The sequence below is a fragment of the Talpa europaea genome, assembly GCF_964194135.1.
Source record: "Talpa europaea genome assembly, chromosome: 9".
In the NCBI taxonomy this organism is placed as follows: Eukaryota; Metazoa; Chordata; class Mammalia; order Eulipotyphla; family Talpidae; genus Talpa; species Talpa europaea.
Window position 1 is genome coordinate 28763960 of NC_140076.1, and position 18668 is coordinate 28782627.

Consider the following 18668-nt stretch of genomic DNA (forward strand, 5'->3'; position numbering starts at 1 on the left):
GGCAAGCCTCCTGTCACTGCTTCTTTGTCCTCAGAGCCCACAGGGCACAGGAGTGCTGGCTCTGAGCTGGTGCCATTGGAAAAAGGAGTCCACGGGGCTGGGGAGGTGATGAGTCAGAGCTGGATGGCTCTGGGCAGGCTTCCTGAAGGAGGAGGATCTATGTGGAATCTAGAAGTTTCCCAGAGCCTGGGATAAGGGATGAGGACATCCCAGGAAGAAGGAACCATATGCTGAAAGAACAGAATGTAGTTCATGGGTGTGGGCATTGAATGGGAACAAGACAAGCAGCAGAGATATAGATGGGGACCAATCATGGTGGCCTTGGGAACCAGTTCAGGAACTTGAATCCTGTCTCGGGCAGTGGGGAGTTCTCAAAGGATCACACAGGAGCAGTGAGGGATCTAGACAGGCAGGGCAGGCCCTGGAGAGAGAAATGACGGCTGTTCCATGGCCCTAATCTGGGGCAGGGGTTCTGAGGCTGAGCTGGTGCAGTGGCCCAGGGTACAGGGAGAGGTGGTTTGGGACTTGACACTTGGGATGGAAGTCAGATGTCCAGATTAGAGTCTGTCAGCTCATGTCTCACCAGGAACATGATCTGTGACAAACTCGGGGGGTCTTCTTGGCCCCATGAGTGGTTTCCTCACTTCTCCCTGGCCCCAGCCCTCATTTCCCTGCTTGCTTAAGAAGATGTTGCTGAGTCTGGCATGGAGGCTTAGCTCCTGCCAGCGTTATTTAAATTCTTCAGGCATGCATCCTTCCCAAGGCTTGCTTCTGCACTCTGTTTTTCTTCTTCCTCCAGAGGGAGTTCCCCACCTGGGTGGCGTACCGGGTGGTACTATCCTTTCCATCAATGGCATCCCTGCCCAGCTGGGGTCAGTCTCAAGGCACAGACATGGTACAACCCACATGGACAACTAACTGGGTTAAACAAATAGTTGCTGCAATGTCAGTTTGTCTTTATTGTTTCATAAAATCTTGCCATCTACACCTACTTCTTTCCCTTCATGCTCTATTTCTCCTCTGGTTACTGATATCCCTGTGCTTTCAGACACGAGGCTGCAGAGTCGGGGCATCTCCTTCTTTCACTGGTTCACAGATGACCCTTGGAGCCCCATCATGGCCACTCCCAGTCCTGTGCTCAGTGGTATTGGTGCTCATCCAAGCCTGACTCCCATCCAGTGTTCTCTGCCCCGGTCACCCCACTTGTGACACAATTTCTTCTGACACTTGCAAGCACATCACCCTTTTTAAAAAAAGATTTATGCATACAAGAACTGGGGTGCAGACCAGAGGTATGGGGGGGGTGAGAGGATTTACCAGAGACAGAGTGGGGAACAGAACAGGCTGATTGACTGAAAGACACTGCTGAGGGGAGCAGCGGGCGAGTCAGGAGAGGTCTGCTGCACCATGTGGGTCACCTCCCTGGCCGGGGATCGAACTCATGCTGCAGTGGCTGCGGACAGCTTCATAGGCTGCATCTTAACCCCTTGCGCCACCAGGGAGGCCCCCATTGTTCATTTTTAAACGATGTTTGCTTCCCCCCCACCTCAGGTGTAGTCCCCATAGAATTTCCTTCACCAATGACCTGTGCACCATCACCTCAGTCCCCTGTGCTCCTCCCTCCCTCCCCCTGATCCTACACTGCTGGTGGGAGTGCAAACTGGGTGACTTTTCTAAATGCAAATCTGATCACACCTAAAACCTTTAGTGTCACTGAGCCAGTCTAGGTTCCTGGCTGTGACCTCTGATGCATGCTAACTTGGCTGGTGCAGGTTACAGCACACACCTCCCACTGCAGGCCCTGTAGTGAAGGCTCCCACACAGCAAGGCGAGAGCTCACCGGCTGTGTGAAAGGGTTTCTTTGTGCTCTGCTCATGCTCAAAAGTAGGCTGTCTTAATAGAATCCAACATCTGTTAGGTTGTCGAGTTGATAATCCGTGATCTCATGGGAAAATGGGCATTTTACTACCATTTTATAGATGGGAAGCAAGTTTAGAGAGGGCTACCTCTCTGATTTGCCCAAGAGCAATCAATCAATCAGGAGTTCAAAGAATGTTTAAACTTAGGGTACTTTCAGGATAATCACAGTCATCCCAAGAACACGTGCTAAATTCCCAGGGGTCATGTTCTCTGCTAGGTGACCACAAACACTTGGGAGAGAGACACAATGTTCACGTACCATGCTGCTCTGCCTGTGTCTGTTTACAAGGGGTGTCTGTGGCAGGGGCAGAGGCGAGGGCATGTCGGCCTGTCTGCCTCGGACCTCGCTTCCTTGCGTTGTCTCCCCTGGGATGAATGCCTCTGAGCATTGGGACCGTGGTGCAAGCCATTAGCCCTAAGGGTCACTGCAGGGGGAGGTGCAGCACATTCTCTCCTAGCTGTCCCTTTCCGCTCTGGCTGGCCCCAGACTTCCCCGGGAGCTGCTCTCCCCAGCAGGTATGGCCTGCTCAGCCCACCTCCATGTGGCCCATGAGCCATGTTGAAGGAGTTGGTGATTATCCTGAAAGCAACAGGAAACCTTAGGGACAGCCCCATCAGAGACTGGCAGCACCAGGGTGCTGGTGGATGTCCGGGGGTGGGAGGGGAGGAGGATGTGAAGCAGGTACAATGGGCTCTTGTTTGCCTGCCCACCCCTGTCTCTGTACCTCTCTTCTCCGATTACCCTCACATGGCAATGGGGTGGCCTTTCTTTTTTTTTAAAGATTTGTTTATACATACAAGAATTGGGGTACAGGCCAGAGTTGTGGGGGGTAAGAGGATTCACCAGAGACAGAGTGGAGAACAGAACAGGCACATTGACTGAAATACACTGCTGAGGGGAGCAGTGGGGAGACAGGAGAGGTCGCTGCACCATGTGGGTTAGCTCCCTGGCCGGGGATTGAACTCATGCCACAGCGGCTGTGGATAGCTTCATAATGCTGCGTCTTAACCCCTTGTGCCATCTGGGAGAACCTGGGTGGCCTTTCTAAATGCAAATATAATCAGACCTAAAACCTTTAGTGTCACTTGTGTCCTAGTCACCTGCTTGCCAGGGCTCCTTCTCAGGCTCTCTGCCAAAACTTCTTCCTCTGTTCCCAGGAAGGCTGGATAGGGGTAAGAGGGAGCTGGGAGGAGGCTGGGTTTGGTCATACCCAGGGCCTTGGTGCCTGCCCCGGAGGGGTGTTCTAATAAATAAGCATGCAGGGTTCTGCAGGAACAGTTGCATCCACACAGGTGCTATAATGCTGGGCTGACTTGGCTGGCTTATTCCCTGGTGGTGCTTCTCCTGCTGGCTGTTCTGGGGGCTGCTTTGTTGGGGCTGTCCTGTTCTTCTGGCAGCAGGCTCCAGCAAGGAACAAGATCCCCAGGGCGCAGAAGCGCAGGGAGATGGCACTGCAGTAGATGGAGGCCCTGGCACAACGTCTCTGGCAACAGGTGGGTGGATTTGGATTCCAGGGCCCCGGCCCTCAGTTCCAAAAGGTGGATCCCAAGGGAGGACACGGCCCCTCTCCTTGCCCCCTCCTCTTCAGAATACAGGGAGTCAGGGTACGCAGTCTCTCACCTCCAGGTCTCCCTGTGCTGGCTCTTTGTTTTACCATCAATTCTTCCTGTATGTTCTCTGAGCCCCTTGAAGTCAGGGGCAGTGCTGGTGCTCTCCCAGGCACAGGCCTTAGTAACAGCGATTTAATGTTAGTAACATTAGGGAGTAGTGCTCAGTATTGGTCTCTGTTCACTTGGGGTATTTGTCGAAATACAATAAGCTGATGGGGGTCCACCCTGGTGGTGCAGCGGTTAAAGCCTCAGAGCGATCAAGCTATTGACAGTCACTGTGGCATGAGTTCGATCCCTGGCCAGGGAGGTGACCCACATGGCGCAGCAGACCTCTCCTGTCTTGCCCGCTGCTCCCCTCAACAGTGTATTTCGGTCGGTCTGCCTATTCTGCTCCCCACTCTGTCTCTGATGAATCTTTCACACACACCCCGCCCCATACCTCTGGCCTAGACCTCAGTTCTTGTATGCATAAATAAAACTAAATCTTTAAAATACAATAAAATAAGCTGACAGAGGCAATTGGAAGTAGGAGCAGGCCTCTTTCTGCCCCTGAGCACCCCAACCCCCACTGAGAGAGAAACCCTGTTTTACACATTTCCCTTCTCACCCCAGCCCCATTTGGGTTTCCCGAACACCTGATAGATGCAAAGCACAGGGGCCGCTGGAGATAGGGCCGTCTGGGAAGTCATGTACTTAAAAAGGAGCTTTGACAGCTTGCGTGGGGGTATGTCAAGGCCCTGAGTCATTGTGTTTAGTGGACAAAGTGACTGAGCCACGCAGTGTCAGCAACCTCTGTCTAGAGTGGCAGAGAAGGGCCAGGAGGGGGGTGTCAAGGGTCTTACAGTGGGCCTACAGCTTGCTCTGTGGCCTAGAGGATCCTTTCTGGGCCTTGGGCTCCCCAACAGCCTGGGGAGGGGTGGGCTCATGGTATCTTAGGGTTCCCAACTTTGGTTGATGATGATGGACTCCCTCTGGGAGGCCCTGGCAGTGGGGCCTGTGCCCGAGGTGCTGTCCCTGTGCTCGGGAGCTCCTGAGTGTCCTCTGCCGTCCCCTGGACGGTGATTGATGGCCCCAATGGGCAGCTTCTCTGCCCGAGCGGCTGCAGTTCCTGAGAATGTGTATTAATATTAATTGGGGCTAATTAGTTGGATAAATCAATCTGCCCCCAGAGAGCAGCTGCCCCTCCCTGGCTGATGAAGAGGAAATCGGGGCTAATGGGGTTGCTGTGGCGAATCAGCATGATGGAGAGGATTCCCGTGTGCGTGAGGAGGCCCCATCTGTGCGCGGTGGTGGGCTTCGCTTCCTTTACTACAAACACCAGGGCCTCCTTGTGGGTTCCTCCTGTTGGTGTTTAATGGCATGCTGGCCGGGTGTGTCTGCCTGTGTGCAGCTTGTGCTTGGTTACGTGCCTGTGGAGTGTGTGCCGAGCTGTGCGTGCGTGAGCTGTGCTCGTGGTTTGGGTTTGAGTGTTTGGAGGCACGGTGCACGTGTGGTTGTGTGGCTGATGAATAAAGACCTTCGGCTGGCGTAAGTGTGGACACCTGGGGTATAGACTGGGCACCTGAAGGGGTGTGTGTGGGTATGGGGGTGGCTGGAGGAGTGGAAGGGTTTTGGGGTGAGTTCACCTTAATATCTCCAGCTTCCTTTTAAGGCTCCAGACTCCTTGGTTCTCAATACTTATTCCCTCCTCTATAAAAATATACAGACATGGGCTCCCTGGTGGCTCAAGGGGTTAAGTCTCAGCACTATGAAGCTATCAGCAGCCATTGCAGCATGAGTTTAGTCCCCAGCCAGGGAGCTAACTCACGTGGTGCAGCAGACCTCTCCTGTCTCACCAGCTGCTCCCCTCAGCAGTGTATTTCAGTAGATCCGCCTGTTCTGTTTCCTATTCTGTCTCTAGTGAATCCTCCCACACCCCTACTCTGCACCTCTAGCCTACACCCCATCTCTTGTATGCATACATAAATTTTAAAAATCTTAAAAAATATTCACAGAGGGCTCTTCTGGGTCTTCCCTTCCGTGAGGCCCTGGGGACAGCGTCATTATGCCCGAATTTGAAATCAGACCCCAACTTGCTTTACAGATGCTCCCATCTGAGTGGGGTGTGGTGGAAACAGAGCTCTGCAAACAATGATGGGGGGTGGGTAGAATAACTGAAGGTGGCCAAGGCCAGATGCCAGCGGAGCTGTGAGATGCAGCAGGAGAGGCTCATTGCTCTGTCTGGGAAGTGTTGTGTAGGGTCATACAGGGAGGTTTCAAGTGGGGTGGCCATTTGCAACTGGTCCTTGCAAGTATGTCTGAGTTTCCCTAAAAGCGGAAGGACCAGGAAAGGCCAAGGGGGAGAGGAAAGACTGTGATGAGGCCGTATTTCTGTAGAATACATAGAAAATAGTATTCAAAGGCCTGAAATTTCTTTTGGCTAAAGGCTGCTGGCCTGGAGGCTCTGGTCACTTCTGGTGGGACTTGTCCACCCTGGGGGCTGAGGCTTTTTATGATATCAAACCTATTTAACAAGTCCTTGGAAATATTAGTAATAAATCAGCTTACTAAAAACTTCAAAATATATATATTTTTTATTTTGAAACCATAATGGGATGCAGCACATTGAGCTGTGGGAATCAGCAGGAGGGCAATCTGTTCTAAACTATATATTAAAACAGCTTAAAAAGTGATGTAAATTGAGGCTCCATTCTTTTATCAAGTCATTCTAATAATTTCCAAAGTTTTTGTTGAATTTTAGAAATCGTGGTGATATTTTGATGTAGCTGTCATCTTTTAAAGATGCCCCTCCCTGTCAAATCTCCCCCAATGAACTGAGAGTGTCGGGGTGACTTGCAGTCTCACTGAAATGAGACTCATTCTCAACATTAATGACATTGTTCCTTGGGCTGAATCCTCACTCCTGAATCCTGCTGCACCGATTACAATCACACTCATGGTTTGCTGCTTTTTTATAATAGTCAACCATCTCTATTGTCCACCAAATCATAAACATTTTTATTTTAGGATATCTCCTGTCCTCCCCAGGGATAGATCAACAAGGATGGGAGGACAGGCTAGGAAGGAAAGGTGGGATGCTGCGGTGCCCCCTTAAGGTAAAACACACAAAGCTGAACCTCACTTTCCATACCCCTGAATCCCAAGGTGTGCATATAGTGTCACCCCCACTCCTGCTGGGCCTCTTCTGGCTTGTGACATAAGGGGGCAGGCCGTCTGTGCTACTGGGCTGGGCACTGGGGAAGCAAAGACAGAAGAGACCATCATTGTCCCGTAGGACCTTCATGCCAACCTAGAGACAGACCAGGACACATTTTTAGTGCTGATGAGCAGAGGAACATGTACTAAACACATGGGCTGGTGTGTAACTGTGTGTCCGGTGGGCTGTGTGGGGTGTGACGTGGAGAGTGGGGGAGTGGCCCTGAGTTGATTAGTTTTTTTTTTAAGATTTTTTTTATTTTTATTTATGCATACAAGAACTGGGGTGCAGGGGTTGAGAGGATTCACCAGAGACAGAGTGGGGAGCAGAACAGGAGGATTCACTGAAATACACTGCTGAGGGGAGCAGCGGGAGAGACAGGAGAGGTCTGCTGTGCCATGTGGGTCAGCTCCCCGGCAGGGGATGGAACTCATGCTGCAGTGGCTGGCGATAGCTTGATAGCACTGAGACTTTAACCCCTGCGCCACCAGTGAGACCCCTGAGTGATTAGTCTTTGGCATCTGCCCATCCTTTCCTTCATTTCCACAGGACCCAAGCTTGGACCCCCAGTTTATCCTGGGGCTGCCACTGGCAAAGTTGGTTCAGAAGCTGAAGACTAAAGAGTTGAGCCTGGAGAGCCTCCTCTGTAGCTACTTAGAACAGGTTGGGGTCAGGAGTCAGGACCCCAAATGAGGGCTCTGGGCTGGAGTGAGGATGTCACCTGTTGCTTTACTCAGAGGAGCTGGAGGGCAGCTGTACCTGGCTTGGGATGCAGGTAGATTGGGAGGGGGCTCGTGGCACAGCGTCACCTCTATTCTGCTGAGTCAGATGGTGGGAGGGGGCAGGGTGAGTCCCTGTCCCTGGCCTCACCTGAGCCCCTTTTCTGGCTTCCCTCCATGTTGCTCAGGCACTGACAGTACACCAGGAGGTGAACTGCCTGACAGATTTCCTGGAGGAGTGTGAGGAGAAACTGCAGGCATTGAAGAAGCTTAAGAAGAGCGAGAGGCCTTCTGTATGGGGTCCCCGTCAGCCTGAAGGACTGCTAAAACTGCATGGTGAGCCCCAGGGTGGATGTGCATCAGCAGACATGCGTGTGTATGTGCAGGCGTGCCACCAAGCCTGTGGACATCCACGTGTGTGACGTTGGGCACGGTATTTAATTCCACACAGCTAGGAAGTGGCAGCTACAATCTAAACTCAGTGGCTTGGCTCCCAAGTCCAGACTCTTGGCCACCAGGCTCTTCTGCCATCTCCTTGGGGTGCAGCACTGTCTCAGGGGGTGTGAGCATGAGTGAGGGTGGGGGTGGGTTGGAGTTAATGTCACTTCTCTGCAGGGTCCTGACTCCACGTGCGGCCTGTCCCAGCTCCCGGAGAGGCCCGTGCCCAAGGACGGGGTCATTGGGGAAGTGCTCGAGGCGCAGGGAGCTATCCCTTTCGTTAAGACCAACGTGCCCCGCGTGCTGCTCAGGTCTCTGAAGAGAACAGGCTGGGGCTGGGGCTGGGGCTGGGCCTGGGGAAACTTAAAGTCCCAGTCCAGGGTGGAGGGAGAGGCGGGGCCGGTGTGCAGATGCCCAGGACCAAGGTTTTGGGGCAAGTCTTTGGTGCCCTCCAAGCCTGTTTCCTCATCTTATAACGAGGGGGTAGGCTTCCTGGTCTCCAAGGACCCTCAGACTCTGAGGTTCTAAAAAGTTCCATCTCTCTTTCTCGCCTAGATTCTCTCTCTAATTGTGCTTCTCTCCTCTGTCCTCCCCACTCCACCTCTAGTGTGTTCATTTTTGTGAGGAACCTGCCCCGACTCCCACAGCAGGCGGTGGTCTCCTGGTGCTTATCTCAGGAGTCCTGCTCAGGGTCTGCCTGGGGTCTGCCCGGCAGCAGTGCCCCCTCCTCAGCAGGAAGGGACACCAAGAGCTCCTGGAACCACAGGAGACGCAGCAGCCCCCAGCTTGACTCCTGAGAGGGGTCAGCATCTGCGTGGGGAGGGGCAGCCTCCCCTTTAAACTTACACCTCTCAGCCCCTTTCCTTCCGTTTGTCTCAGCTTTGACTGCAGCAGCCCCATCTATGGACAGACTCTGAAACCTTTGAACTTGAGGGAAACTCCCAGGGGCTTTTCAGGGAGCGAGGGAGCTCTGCTGGCAGAGAAGGGGTCCATCTTGGGCATGGGGACTGACCCAGGTGGCAGCATCCGCATGCCAGCCAGCTTCTGTGGTGTCTATGGCCTCCGGACCACAGGATACCACCTCAGTATTTGGTGGCGGGGTAGGCTCAACCCAGCCTACAGGGACTAGGGCCCGGGGGAGTAGAGGCGTCTGCTCCCTGCATCAACTCTCATGCACTCAACTCGCATTAGGGGAAATGAGTGAAGGTAGGAGGACTTCAAATAACTTGTGTCTCCATTTTAGCTAAACATGCCATGATTGGCAGAGATGGCAGTGGAATGGACCTTTGATTCATTCGTTCATTATTTCATGGATTCATTAATACATACGTCTATTCACGTACACTTCCCCATGAGCACACATCCAGCCATCCAGTTATTATCTATCCCTCCTTCATCTCTTCATCCACCCATGTAGTCACCACCTCAGTTTCTTTGTACACATAATTTCACCATTTACCCACACTTAATTTATTTAACAAATATTTATTGTTTGCTCTGTTCCATACTAGTGCTTAGGATAGCTCAGTGAACAAAATGGACAAATATCCCTGAGTCGGGCAATATCCTTGAAAAACTTACACAAGTCCTTGTTTATTCATTCATTTAGCCACTCATCTCTTCCAACACTCAGCTAGCTATCCACCTACCCGTCTGCATTTGCCTCCCCTCATCCATCCACCCATCTCCCTGCCCATTCATCCCTCTTTCACTCCCACGCTGGGTACTTGCTCTGTGGTGGCCCCTGTGGTCGGGACACAGAACATTCTCAGACCTGCCTCCTGCCACTGCTGTGCTCCCAGACACCCAAATGCCTTAGTCAGAAAGTGATCGAGCTTCTAGGAGAGGGTCAAAGCTTGCGGAACTGACAGATGAAGCTAGTATTTTCTTTTTATAGAGGCATTTTTTTTTATTTGTTTGTTTGTTTTTGTTTATACATGCACTGGGTACAGTCAGAAGCGCAGGAGGGTGAGAGAATTCACCAGAGCCAGAGTGGGCAGCAGAGCAGGCAGAAGGACCGAAGTACACTGCTGAGGGGAGCAGCGGGAGGCAGGAGAGGTCTGCGCGCCATGTGGGACCCTCCTCCAGTGGCCGGGGAGCAGCCGGGGATCGAACCGGTGCTGCAGAGGCCGCGGGCAGCTTCGCAACCCAGTGCTCAACCGCTGCGCCACCGGGGAGGCCCGAAGCTGTTATTTTCTTTAACAGAGACTTATTAAGACCCTATACTTTAAACTTTCAGAATCAGGACAAGGAAAGGGAGGGCAACATTTGAACTTGGTTTTGAAGGATGGCCCTGCGGAGTTGGTGCAGAGTCTAGAAGGTTTTAAGAGTATAAGCAGCTGCCTTTGCCTGGAACAATATGTGTGTATGAAAGGGCTGCAAGGGAAAGCTGTGAAAAAAGTGGATACTTTAGAAGCTTGAAGGGCTGTCAAAGAGATAATTGACTTTATACTGTGCATAGCAGAGAATCATGGAAGGGTTAAAGCAGCTCCTATTCCAGTGCTGGGCCCTGGGGGCATTCGTTGGCTGTGCATTAAGTCTCCTTGGCACCCCGGCCCTTCTCGGCAGGTGCTGAACTGGGATTTGGGGGTTTGGGGTTTTGCAGCTACTCTGAAGTCGCTTCTGCTGTGAAGGGCAAGAAATCGGGTAAACTCCTGTCTGTGCCTGTGGCCACACACCCATTCACCCATTCAAAGACAAACCTGTCAGCCTTTCTCCCAATGACACTTCACTCAGTCCCTATGTCACCCCTCAGCCCCATTGGTAACAAAGGTGCCTGGGAGAAGCTGGTGCCTGGCTCCCAACTGGCTTTCCCTAAACCACTGATTCTTGCCCTACTAGGAAGTGCTTCTTTCTCTCTAGTTTTATCTCTCCTGCTGGCCTATGGATGTTCTGTTCCAGGCTGGTCTATCAACCTAGGATGGCATCAGCCTCTTCCTTTGAAGTTGGTTATGGCCTTGACCCCTACCCGATGAGGCTAGGCAGTGTGTGGGGGGTGGGGGGGTGGGGGGGTCCACAGAGCAGAAAGGTTGGGAGGTGTTTCTCTGCCCTCTTCTCTATGCAGTGACCACAGTGGCTGGCCCCATGGCCTGGCATGTGGAGATCCTGGTGCCATGCCTGTGAGCCCTGCTGAGTGAAGACATGCACTCACTGGACCCCAGTGTGCACCCCCTGTCCTTCAGGGAGGAGGTGAGCTGGGTAGAGGAGCAGACCCCACATTCCTCATGGACCTGTGTGCTGTCTGCCATCCCCTGCCAAGACTTCCTTTCCCAGCCAAGGTGCAGTGAGCAAGGAGGCTACATGCTCAGTCACATTTGTCTCCCACTGCGGCCGATGCCAGTTTCCTTGGCCTCTTGGCTCCCTGGGGCCATAGTGTCATTGCTTCCAGGGGGACCCCCACATCACATACCCAGCGCATGCAAGTAGAGCACTTAGCAAAGGTTCAGAGAGCCTTATATCTAGGTCAGCTGGGTTTTCAGACCTTGAAGTAACCCTGGCCGAGTCACTTCTCTGGGCCTCAGTGTCCCCATTGGTACAATAAAGAAGTTGGACTGGAAGATTGCTCCAGGCCCTTCCAGTTTCGGCAGTCTTCATTATTCATTAATTCATTCTGCAACATTTATTGGTTCCTAACATGTGTAGGCTCTTCACATTTCATCCTAACACTCTACAGAACGAGCATTGCTCTTCCTATTAACAGGGCCTTGAAATGCCTCGCCTGTAATCATATAGCGAGTAACTGGCAGTGCTGGCCTTTGAACCTAGTCCAGCTGGTTTGCAGAACCCTCTCCACAAAGGGAGTCTCTGTTCACCATTCAGCTAATGGTTGCTCATCTGATGCCCCACACATATCCCAGTTCTAGAAACCTGGGATCACTGTGGGTCACCCATAATTTGCCTTTATTGATCTCCTCATCTTCAATCTCTGCTGATCACTTTAGCTTAAAAATATTTCCTTCTGTGTGTCTACTTACTCATCTGCCCACACATTCAAGTCCCACCATCCATTCATCCACTCACCCATCTACGCATCCAACCCTCTGTCCACCCACCTATTCACCATCTCCTACATATGCCCACCACTCATTCACAGATCTGCCGACTACCTGCTAATCCACTTGATCCGCTCAATCTCTGGTGTGACTTATTGTCACCCGTTTGTTCTTCCAGCAGCTCCCCCAGGGGACCTGGACAGCATATAAGAAGGCTCAAAGGCTCTTGGGGAATTCTTGTGTATTTCTCTGAGTGAGGATAACTGATGCAAGGCCACGGCCTGCAAGTCTGACTCCTGGAGTGTGAGGCCACCTTGTCCCCAGTCCAACCTCCCTTCAAAGTCCCACCCTGTCCCTCTTGCCTCCAGATATACTCTAGCACCAGCCCCTTCGAACTGGCTACTGTGAATCAGATGGCTTCACCCAGACATCGCTCAGCACGGTCAGGGCCGTGAGGCTCACCTCCTGGCTGCTCCAGGATGCAGGACATCAGGTGAGACTTATTTAGCTTGAGGTAGGGGTGTGGGGAGGAGGTGGGCTGGGTGAGGATGCTGGACTGGGCCGTTCTTGGAGGGAAAGGAGGTGATGGATGGGTTTGGACTGCTGAGATAACTGTGTTTCCCTGAGCTTTCTGGAGAAAATTGTGGGGGGCAAGGTGAGCCCCATCGGGTGAGGAAGGCATGAAGATTTTGTGTCTTCCCTCCTCAGTGGTGGGGACTCAGGGACCTGCTCCTATAGTTCCTATTGCCCTGGTCTCTGCTGCCACCCTTCTGGAGAAGCTGTATGTTTGTCGGGACCCTGACATGGGGCTTGGTAGAAATGGGATCTGGTGGGGGCTGGAGACAACCTGAGCCTTGGAAGGGGGGATGTGGGGGGGACTGGGGCCCTGGGCCAGTGGGATGCCACTGGCTAATTGTGTGACCTCCAGCCACCAGTCACCCACTCAGGCCCTGTGTTGGGGAGCCACATGTTGCAGGGGTGGCAGTGGTGGGAACAGAACGAGTATTTCTTTGGGTTTGATGTCCTCCGTGGTTTATCTACAGGGAGGGAGTTGGGTGGTTGTGGGAGTCAGCTAAGGCCTGAAAGGCTGTAACCAAGCAGGCGTGTGACCGTTGTTCTTCAGTGAGGGGGGCATTGTGGATCCCTGTGTGAAGCAGTTGGTCTGCCAGTTAGGCCTGCCAGACGCCCTCAAGTGTTTCTTGGCCTGGATCCTGAAGTACACAGTGAGTGTGGAGCAGGATGTGGAGGGGTCGGAGGAGGGTACAGAGAGGAGACAGGCTCAGAAAGGGGAGGGGGGCAGTTCTTGTTCTTTAAGGCGGCCTGTCTGAGTCTCTACAGGCGTCGCTCTTTCCTTGCTCTCCTTCCTCAATAAACTGAAAAAGAAAGAAAAAAAGAAAGAAAGAAAGAAGAAGGGGAGAAAGGCTCAGACAAAGAGTGGGGGAAGGTCACCCACCTTCTGTGATGGTGACTCAGAGAACGGCAGTGGATCAGGGATGGGTTCAGGGTGAAGAGGAATTGAAAGTGGGGGCCCAAAGAGAGGAGTAGTCTTGGAGAGGGGAGGACGCTTCAGAGAAGCTGAGTGGGGGAGGGATCTGAGGGAGAGAGGGAAGGTGGGGGTTAGAGAATGGGTATGGGTCTAGCAGGGTACAGGACTTGGCGAGGAGGTAGGGGGGGCCGGTGGAGGAGCAGAGGGCTCCATGTCCGTGTAAGGGCAGCATTGCTCTTCCTGGGCCCCATTCGGGCAGGCTGGTATAGCCCTATGACGTCTAAAGTTGGTCTCCCCATCTCTCCCCACTTCTAGGAACCCCGAGCGAGCCAGAGTTTGGAAGAAATTCATGGAGTCGGGTGAGTGGCCAAGTCTCCTGCACCACCTCACATCCAGTTTCCACCCACAAGGATTTTCCATGGGGTGGTGGGAATTGAGTGAGGGGCATGTGGAGTCCCGGAGGGTGTGTAGGGGGTGAGGGCTATATAAACTTTAGGCTAATTAGGATTTTAGGGTCATGTCTGACTCTGGGTTAAACTTGGACTGCTGAGCAAGGTTGGAGCTTGACTGAGCTGAGCTCTGAGTTCAGGTTGGATTGGTCCAGGTTGGGCTAAAGATTGGGTGGGGTTGAGTTTAAGATGGGGGCTAGAGTTGGGGATGGGGTTGAAATTGGGGTGAGTATGTGGTTGGAAGATGGTTCTTGTTTGGGTTAGGGTTTGCTGCTGGGCTTGACCTGGTGGGACTTGAGGGTGAAGTACTGGTTAGAATTGGGCCTGGGGGAGCCTGAAGGCTGACCTGGCACCTCACAGGTTAGGGGATGAACCTTGTATTTTGGGAGGAAACTGTGAGGCCCTGAGGCTGGTGGACATTGACTGCAGGATGTGTGCTCTTGGGAACCTTGGGCAGACAATGGTCTTGGTCAGGGGACCCTACACAAGGTCACTCCAAGTCCATCAGCTGATTTGCAACTTGCCTTGAGACCAGGCCCCGCCTCTCATGTGTCCCATCTCCATTTTTATAAAGGGGTTTCCCTACGCTGACCTTTGTACTTTTTCTGTTTCCCCAGGACACCCAAGAAATTGGGGGAGCAGCACACAGCTGTGGAAGTACTCTAAGCCTGGGGAGACCTTGGGAGACCACTGGAGCGGGGACAGCAGAGATCTGGGTGGTGACAGGAGTGGCTAGACAGGGGACAGAGCTCTTTCCTGACCTGCAGGGGAGGCGCAGCTGCACCTGGCTGGGAAACTTGGTGACTTGGGAAGTTAATCTAGTCCATATGCGTTGGGGCCTGATGATACATTGTCCCCAAATCACTACTTCTTGCGATTCCACTTTTGGCTCCCAGAGAAACCCTGGCACCCACCCAGATAACTTCACAGACTGGGAATTTTTCCTAGAATATAACTTTACTGGGCCTGGCAGCCCCAACCTTGTCCAGCGAACAATGACCAGTGCTGGTCTGACCCCCAACCCCACTGTCTCTACAGGATACCAGCAAAAGTTCATAGAGAAGTGGAGGTCCCCGGGCCTGGATATGCTGCTGATGCCAGCGCTGGACCCCGCCTTCTCCATAGGCTATCCTGCCAAAGCATTAAGTGAGAGGGCCTGAGTCTTGATGGGCTGAGGCTAGGAGCTCGGGACTTCTGAGCCCTGCTGCTGTGGCCATGGCCTCTGTCTCTGTTCACTATTTTTTTAAAAGATTTATTTTATTTATTTATGCATATAAGAGCTGGCACGTAGGCCAGAGGTGTAGGGGGTGAGAGGACTCACCAGAGACAGAGTGAGGAACAGAACAGGCAGACTGACTGAAATACACTGCTGAGGGGAGCAGCGGGCCAGACAGGAGAGGTCAGCTGCGCCATGTGTGTCACCTCCCTGGCCGGGGATCAAACTTGTGTTGCAGTGGCTGCTGATATATTTATAGTGCTAAGACTTAACTCCTTGTGCCATGGGAGGCCCCGTTCACTATTTTTAAAAATTTTTGAAAATTGGGATAAAATTCAGATAATCATTTTAAAGTGCACAATGGAGTGGCTTTTAGCATATTCAGAGTGCCATACAGTCACGACCACACTAATTCCCAGCATTGCTATCATCCCAAAATGAAACCCTGTACCACTTAGCAGTCACACCCAGTATCTATTCACTTTAAAAATGTACTTAATTAAAGTATAACTTACACGCAATAAAATTCATCAACTTTAAGTGTGTAATTTGGTGAATTTCAACAAATGTATATAGTTGTATAACCACCACCATAATCAAAATATAAAATATTTCCTGCAACCCCCAAATTTCTCTCATGCTGTCTACCCCAGTCAACAACTGACATACTTTCTACTACAGCTTTGCCTTTTCTAGGCGTTCATGTCAATGGAATCATGAGATATGAGGCTTTGGGTCTGGCTGCTGTCACATAGCACAGGCATTCACTTGCAACCTGCTTTCTGCTACCCGTTGCAAAAGATGTCTTCAGCTCAGCCCACTTGACACCAAGGCTCAGGCCAGGGCAGTGTCAGGGGCACCCCAGCACAGGCCTCCAAGGTGGCATTAATGCAGGGCGAAAGCCCAACCTCAAGTGTGGACTCCTCCCCTGGGGGGTCTCTCCCTCCTAGGGGCTGCCCAAAGGCACACCCCACCCCTGGCTGTGCTCTGGTGTCCCCTGGGGAAAACACGGCCCCAGCTTTGATGCCCCTGCCTACACGTGACTGCTGCAGAGGGGCTGCCTTTTCCATTCCGGGTCGCAGCACACACCCCGCTGTCCCGGAGCCCAGGGTACAGCCCACACTGTGGCGGGGGTGAATCCTCTGCTAGGCAGCAGCTGTGTAACTTGGGAAAAACCATCTAACTTTTTGCCGCTGTGGTTCCCCCACTGTGCACAGGGAATTGTATTCCCCACGTCACTGGGAAGCAGCGATGTCGGGAAGCCTGGCACTAAGACTTGGTGGGGGAGCAGGGAGGTGGGCTCCCGGAGGGCTGCAGTTCCTATAATTACCTCAAGGGGGCGATCGCCCACCCTCTCTCCCACACCTGAAGGTTTGCTGGGTTTGAAACTTCCCCTAGTCAGCACCTTCTACCTAACTCTGCACACCTTATTGAACTTCTTGGGGGCGTGGAGCCGGTCACTACTGTGACACTACAGGATGAGGAGGACCTGGCCTTCTACAACGGGTACTACAAGAGATAGTTCTGACAGAAATTTCCAGGAGGTCAGTTTCCCTCTCCATGCCTACCTCCCATCCCCTTGCCTTGATCCCACCTGTGCTGTGGGGTGGAGAGGAAGTAGGGGCCGGTCATTCCTAGTATTTACTCCTTATCATTTCTGATGCAGTTTCACCCCAATCCAAAGGCGACACACAACATTTGACCTCCAGGTGGCCTCTGTCCTTGTCAGGGGAGAATACTCAGCAAAACCAGGAAAAACTTCTGCAGGGAAAGTTGACTCCAGAGGCAGAGTGAGGGCCCCTAGTGAGGAGCTTGCTGTGTGACTGGACAGGACACTACTCCTTTGTGGGCCAGAAAAATGGAAGTTAAAGCATCTACCTTGCAGGGTTGTGCCAAAAGTTAAATCGAAAAAGAGTAAAGCCATGAACATAGTATGCCTTTTATGTTTGAAGTGTTCCAAAAATGCTGCTATTACTAATTCAGAGGCGGCTTCACAAAAGGAAATATTCCCACAGGCTTATTTAATTCAGGGTCTAAAATAACAACCCTGCTTTGGTGAGAGAGAGAGAGAAAAAGAGAGGGAGAGAGCGAGAGAGAGACTGAAAACTTTGCATTGAATCAGGCATTATGTAGCTTACTTTTTCTACAAATTGATTTTCTTGATGAAGTTACCAAGTGGGACTTTGATCTGAATTCTGAAAAAATAATAATAATGATACTTCCCTGCTTCTAAACACTCTTGAGTTCCTCGCCCATCAAAACTTTCCTTTTCCTATGCCATTCTGCTTTGTAACCTACTTCTGGGCAACTAGGATCTGTATCTATTCCCATACATGTCCTGTGAGGTTTTGCAAATGAGGAAACAAGAGTCACAGATGAAGGGAGTTGGCCAAAGCCACACAATCAGTCAAGGTAGAGCCAAAGGCAAACAAGATCTTGTATGACAGCATCATAAAGCAAGGAAAACATGTCTGAATTCCTACAACTGTGTTTGGATTTCATGCAGGGATGCACGCTCAGCTCCCATGTTCCTGACTGGCTTGAAGTTTGGGGTCAAAGCACCCCTTTCACTGCAGCAGTGTAATCAGGCTCTGGCTTAGGGGGTTGCACATTCTTCTTCCCTTTTCCGAGAACATCGGGTAGACACTGGGTTTTATATCTCATCAATATGATCAAGTCTCTGCACAGGAACAAATGTTACATCTTAATATATGTATTAAGATGAGGATTCTAAGCAAAGTCAGAACAGTTTTTCTAGGTTTTACAGAGAGCTAAGGAAGCCTGGAACTTGGAGATCCAGGACATCTCTACCTTAATATAGATCAGGGATGGAATCTCTGGGCTAATGCATAAGCTGTGGGTGGTGAGGAAGGTTGAGCAACAAGCTTGTGAGCAGGAAGCAGGCTCTGAGTCCACAAACTCTCCCCTGCAGGCAGTGAGAGGATCCGTGGGACTGCCTGTGGCTGTGGAATGCATCGCTTTGCCATGGGAAGAAGAGCTATGTCTCTGGTTCATGAAGGAAGTGGAGACCTTGCCTAAGAACCAGAAAAGACCTGAGTGACAGGTCATACCTTCTTTTGGAGGTCTCCCTACATCCTCATCCAAGTCTGCTCCCAGTGCCTCCCCCTTCTTGTGAATAATCTATCTCCTCCCCCCAGAAGGCTACCAGATTGTTTTTCACTATAGTGCCTCTGTGTGGGTGCTCAATGCATGGACTCCTGCATAGTCCAAGATGGGGGGCAGAGTGAAGGGCTCAATAAACATTTTCTGACTGGCCAAGCCTGTGTTCTCTGGTCTATGGGTGGTGGGGGCTATAGCCTTCTGGTGGTCATATGACTCCAGTTCAGTCCCCCAGATGCTGCCCCAGATTGCTGCACAAGGCATAAAACTCCAACCGAGAGATTGGAGACCTGAGTCCAAGCCCTGGCTCTGCCATTAGCTTGCTGTGTGATGCTGGGCAAGTTACTTTCATTCTCTGGATCTCAGTTTTCTCATCTATGATTAAATGGGTTAGATTTGATGAAGTCCATGACACCTGCCAGCTTGACTTCGCAGTGAGCTACTATTGCTAGACAATTCCCTGACCAGGAACTTGCCATGGTTCCTACTATTGATTAGAGAAAGTTCTAGAAAGCAAGGTT

The 18668-nt window shown here is 51.8% G+C and overlaps 1 pseudogene across 1 annotated transcript; it reads left to right on the top strand.

Annotated features, from left to right (window-relative positions):
* Positions 1-2476: 2476 nt before the first annotated feature.
* Positions 2477-18088, top strand: LOC311176650 (fatty-acid amide hydrolase 1-like; annotated as a pseudogene). The gene is made up of 14 exons: positions 2477-2602; positions 3194-3414; positions 7277-7390; positions 7635-7782; positions 8062-8195; positions 8764-8984; positions 10453-10530; positions 10949-11073; positions 12245-12369; positions 12514-12545; positions 13000-13136; positions 14850-14957; positions 16426-16571; positions 17960-18088. The product of its transcript is annotated as a fatty-acid amide hydrolase 1-like (transcript).
* The last annotated feature ends 580 nt before the right edge of the window (positions 18089-18668 follow it).